We start from the raw sequence: 6,000 nt of genomic DNA, 5'->3' as shown, positions 1-6,000 counted from the left end.
TAGCAGCATAACACATATACAGAAAAATGCACAAATCTTAAGTGTTTGGCCCAAAGAATTTTAAGAGTCAACATAGCCATGAAACCAGGACTCAGATCGACACTGATCAAGACACACATCACCAGCCCCTCGAGGGGTGGTGAATGCCAAGGGTTCAATCTGTCTGCTAGTGCCATGGAGCTCCCCGTAAATGGGGTCATACAGGGAGCACCCACTGGTGTTGGCTGCACCTCTCACACGTGAGGCTCGTCCCCTTTGTCGCATGTGCAGAAGATTTTTGTGCTCATGCTGTAGAGGCCCCTGAGGGCATCCCACTTTTTTTTCATTCATTCCTCTGCAGACAGGAGTAGGGTCCAGTGTGGGGAGTACCATGGACAGTGTCAATGTGAGCTTTCTGGTACGTGTATCTTGGCGTGTGTGTGCTTTTTGGCACATATTTGCACAAAGGCTGAAAACCTCTGTATTGGGGAAGTACTGGGTGTTAATTTTCTGAAAACTCACCCCGAGAGCAGCATTGGGCCTGTCGGCTCAGGGCCCAGGATGTGGGATTCTCACTCCTCATTTGGCTTTCTTATGTTTTTTGGCTTTAAAGTAATAGTTTTTTTCAAGGGGGAATGATTGTGCCCTCCCCCCACGTGGGGACATTTGGTGATGTCTAAGACATTTTTGGTTGTCCCAACTAGGGTGGCTAGTGGCATCTATTGGGTAGAGGCCAAGGATGCTGCTACAATGCACAAGACAGACCTACCACAAAGAATGACCCAGCTCCAAAAGTCAACAGTGTTGAGGCTAAGAAACCTGCTTTAAAGGAATAAATGGTTCACGGTGCCTAAATCAGGAGGAAGCAATACAGTGGGCTTGGCAATTTCAACTCTCAAACTTATTCCCAAAGTAGTACTAACGAGACAGATTCATGGTTGCTGTACAAAGTACAGTGAGGCTCCAAGGAAGAAGCTACAGGACCCAAGACGAATGAAGAGGGAGAGAGGCGCTTCACACTGGGTGTTGCAGGGTAAGTAGGAATTCGCCTGGTTTCAAGGATGGAAGGGCATTCCGTTAGAGGGAACGGCGTGAATAAAGTTACAGAGATATGGTGGGATCTCAGAGGAGGGAGGCCCGTGCTGCCTAGGAAAGGCTCTTTGGAGAGCGGGCAACTTAATCTGGTCTTGGAGGATGAGCAGTTCTCTGGAGGAAGGGCCAGCCAGCAAGGATGGGTACACACGTGGTCTCAAGTGTCCCAGGAGCCGGACAAGCCGGGAGAGGGTAGGGGGAGAGAGGTTATTGCCCAAGGCGGTTTGAGGGGATTTGGGAAAAGGCAGAGGTGACAGGTCCGCGAGACAGTCAAGGTCGTGACCCAGAGCATGTCAAAAACGTCTCACCTCCAAACCTGCTCCACGCTCCCCATCCCAGGAGCAGAACCTCCTGAAAATAGAACAGCTCTGGACCTTTGTCCCTTACCCCACCATATGTAAACCATCAGCAAGGTCTGTAGCTTCTAACCCTGAGAGCCCTCTGCACCTCCAGGCCACCATGCCCACCGGTCTGGACCACAGCCCCAGCCTCCTCAAGGGGGTCCCTGCCTCTACTCCAGCGCCTTCCAAATTCTCCTCCACATGGAAGCTGCTAGAGAGATCTTAGTAAAACATAAAATGACCATGTCATTCCCCTGCTGGAAACACTCCATCCCATAATTTAAGGGGTACACTTTTGGGGGGTCTCAGCTCAGATTCAGCCCCCTTTCCAGGGGCCTCTGGGGCAGCAGGAGACTTGCTTTGCAGTAGAGGGAAGGACTGGCCCTGTCCCAGGCTCTGCTCTGTTCTAGCTTCCCCTGCAGCTTGGGGCCTCCTTACTCATGGTCTACCATGGGACTTGTGGTTCCACCATTGTTGGCTCCTGGTGGTGAAGGTGATGGAGACTGCGTCCACCCGACCAGCCTTCTGGCCTCAGCCTGTCAAAGTCTGCCTGAGCAGGCCCAGGGCACCCAGCAGAGCTGGGTCCCTTGGGCCTCCGCCAGGCACAGTTCACAGCTAAGCAAGCCCAGGACTCCCCCGGGCAGGACCGGGCCCCCTGGGCGTCCAGAGGGCTCGTTATCCCGTCAGCCCTGCAGCCGCACCTGCTCTCCGGGTCTCCTGTGATCTCAATTAATCCATCCTGCCCTGATTAATTAGCAGGGTTAATTATGACGGCTGCTGCTGCTGAAGCTTGGGGAGAAAAACCCAGCCAAGTAGCCGAGTAGAGACCCAGCCTGGGGTGGGGCGGGGCGCCTCTCCCTGCTAACTTCCCCAGCCTGCCCCTGCTGCATGCCTGGTGCCCACCCTTCCCTGGGCCAAGGTCAGGGACCTCAGGAAGCCATTGGTGCTGTGACTCTGGAGCCAGGCCTATCAGGACCAGGTCAACACCCTCGGGCATCACCTGAGACAAGGGAACAAGGCCCACGAGTATGAGTTTGGCTCCTTTGATCAGACCCATTATGTCATATCTAGGTCCTTGCCTCTGCCCGTCGTCATGACCACACACTAAAGGGCCCAGAACTCCATCCTGGCAGGGACCCCTTGGCTCATACTCACCCTTTTCCCTTCAATGGGAACTCACCACCCACTTCCCTAATTGTCTTTCCTCTTAGACCCAAAGACTACTGCGCCCAGAGACAGGCCTAGAGAAGGTCAAGATTGGGGTTGCTGTGGTCGAGCCCACAGCTGCGGCTGTTGCAGACACTGTTCTGCTGACTGGACCCCCTTAATTTCCTTGTGGGCTCAGAGAGCCCCCGTCCTCCACCCTTCCCCAAAACTTAAGCCTTTGGCCGAACACCAGAGCATCAGAAACTGGCCCAGGGTGACACAGGCAATCCCAGCCTCTTCCTGCAGCTGCAACGCAGACCTCTCCAGCCTCGCCCAGACCCCTGAGCCTTCCAATCCCAGCTCACTTTCCCCCGCCCCCACCTTGTTCTGCTCCTCCTCTGAGCGCCACACCTTCCTCACCAGCCTGGAGGCCAGGAGCCAGGATCGTCACCAAGCAAGGATGGGCGCTCGACTCAGCACAGGCCCCCCACCCAAGCTGGGCCAACACCACCAAACTCCTGCACACACCTCCTCTCAGCACCCATCCATTATCCTCCTCGCCAAAACGTGATCCATTATCACCGCCTGCGCCTGGCAAAATGTATCATTACCTGCACCCTCGGCACTTCCCAGATCAATCCACTTCTTAAATGTAGTAATAGAGAAGAGGATTAGGTACTAGAAAACTCATTATGAAAATGGCGTACTCAAATTCTTTAAAGGTGATATTTCATAAAATATACCCGGCCTGCCGCGTGCCTCAATCATTCTTTTTAATAGCTCCGTAGCAGCCAGAAAATAAAGTATTCATGAAGATTGAAGAAGATGATCCCATGAACTTCAATTTAATTGGTGCAAATTAAAACAATCCATCTCTCCATGCTGTCCGTCTATCTCCAATCATCCCCACGCCGCACGTCCGGCACCCTGATTACAATTATCTTTTAATAGGAAAACTTGTCAGTTTTTGTGTGATTTACATAAGCTTGAGCAAACTTATGGGTATCAGATAGGGCCTTGGTGTGTGATTTCCTGTCCCCAGCTCACCGGCTCCGGAAGGCCTCTGTGGGGGACAGGGGAGGCAGGGTCTGGGTGGGGTGGGGGAGGGGCTGGGATGGATTTGTGGCATCCCTGTTTGCAGTGCCCGCCAGAGATGGGGCGGTGTGAGACATCTGTGTGCAGCACATCAGGTCCCAGCCTCTGGCCACGTCCTTCCTCCTGGACCACTGTAGCTGGAGATGGAGCCAGACAGGACCTCTTTTCCGGGGCCACGGTCGCTCTCAAGGCAACGAATGCACCTTGACCTCTCATTTGAGGAGGCCAACTCTGGTGAGCTCCCAGCTGTCTCCTCACCATTCCCTCCGCACACCTCAACCCACACATGCTGCCAGTACCTCCTCGAAGGGCCAGTGGGGACAGACAAATGAGAATTTCTAGGGACGAGATGGCAGGAGAAAAAGTCAGCAGTGAACTGAGCATAACAAGAGAGACTTGAACAAGGAAGAAAAACAGGTGCGTGGGAGCCCCCAAGGAGTATGCGACGGGGAAGATGTGGATTTTAATTAAACAGAAACCAGCCTACAGAGACCCAAGCAAGGTGCAGCCACCAGTAAGCCAGTGCCATCTCAGACTGTATCAACAGAGATATGACTAGAAAGAGAGAGGTGATCACCCCACCCAAGTCTGTGCCGTATGAGCCACCGCTGTCATGTTCATTCACTCACTCACTCATTCAATAAATACTTATTGAGTTCCTGCTAAGTGTCAGGTGCTGGAGATCAAGCAGAGAAAGAAGCCAACCGAGCCCCCACCCTCACAGGCTTTATAATCCAGCGACGAGAAAGCAGGTGGTGATTACACAGGCTGATAAAAGCTACCGTGAGAGAAATGCATGAGCCTAGAGAGGGAGCCCCAGTCGAAGCTGGGGAACCAGGGGAAGACCCCGGTTGCTGATGCCTGGCTTGAGACCTAAAGGCTGAAAAGGAGTCTCAAAAATAGGGGCGGGGTGCGGGCATGTTCCAGAAAGAGGGATGATTATGTGCAAAAGCCTGAAGCAAGAACCCATGCAAGCTTAACGCATAGATCATCTGACAGAGCAGAGTGGGCGGGGATCAGTGAACCCGGCAGAAAGACGGTCCTAACCTGTGACCCTCCCTGTGAGAGTTGTCTATCTCCTACGACCCTTTAAAAAAATTTTTTTAACAAATTCTTAACTACACAGGGGATATATGAACACATTCTCACTGTAAAAACAATTCAAGCATCACAGATAAAGTCCCTCTAGGCCACCTCTACCCTCTACCCTGTCCCTCTCGGGAGGTAACACCAGCGTGGTGTGTCTCCTTCCAGATTTTTCTCGATGGCTTCACATACATTGGGATCGATGGAAATATAGAGATGCTTTTGGTTTCGTTTCTTATAAAAATGGCCTTGCACTGTCCATGTTTTCCTAAAGTTTGCTTCTTCAACTCGGCCATGCCTGTCACTGCCCACATCACCCCCTCGAGGGGACTGTCCAGCTGACTTGGCAAGTCCTGAGCGTACTCCAGACCATCTGGGCGGCAGCAGGGCAGCAGGTGGTGGGTGAAAGCAGGGCCTCTGCTGTCAGCCCTGGTCCTGCTACCTCGGGCAAGTCCCTTCCTGGCTCGCAACTTCGGTTTCCTTTTCCTTAAGATGGAGAACAAAGGAGCCTGCCCGCTAGGATGCTGTGAAAACGAAGTCAAGCTTCGCAGAGCCGTGGACTCCGGACTTGGCCCATGGAGGGGTCTCGGGTACATGTGCTGACAATGACGGTGATGCCTGTGTCATCTGAGACAAGGCCTATCTGAGTGTCCCAGCAGAACCTTCAGGTGACTCCAGCCCCAGCCTGCAGACGCTCCACCCTGAGACAGAGGCCTCGCCCTTGTCCTGGCAACCTGTGGGCTCAACGGACGTGGGCGCAGCTGCTCTTAGCCTGACCCTGCAGTCCCCTCCCTAGTAGCCCCTATCAAGCCTCATTTGCCACACCTCCAGCAGCCCTTGGCTAACAGGAGCACACAGTTGGTACGTACAATAACTATTGTTTGTTTGTTCACGTAGCTAAAGTCACCCTTAGGTGGGAGGTAAAGCCTTTCCAAGCGGCATCTGGAAATTAAACTCACGAGAAATTCTGTCTCGTTAAGGAATGATAAGAACAAAACAGGCATACCTTGTTTTATTACGCTTTGCTTTGTTGCGCTTCACGGATGTTGCGTTTTTTACAAATTGAAGGCAAGGCCCTCCCAGCAGAAAGGTTATCATTTGCTTTATTATAGGACTTGCTTTACTGCAGTGATTTGGAACCAAACCTGCAATATCTCCAAGGTATGCTTGTATTATTTCTTGAGCATTTTGTGAGCACCCACTAGATATCACTCACACCCCAGCTCATGGAATTTTCACAAAGCCCCAAGAAGCAGGCTCC

Source organism: Hipposideros armiger, unplaced genomic scaffold (genome assembly GCF_001890085.2).
Source record: "Hipposideros armiger isolate ML-2016 unplaced genomic scaffold, ASM189008v1 scaffold_3, whole genome shotgun sequence".
NCBI classification, from domain to species: domain Eukaryota; kingdom Metazoa; phylum Chordata; class Mammalia; order Chiroptera; family Hipposideridae; genus Hipposideros; species Hipposideros armiger.
The sequence above is the reverse complement of the archived record's forward strand: the minus strand, read 5'-3'. Positions refer to the sequence as shown.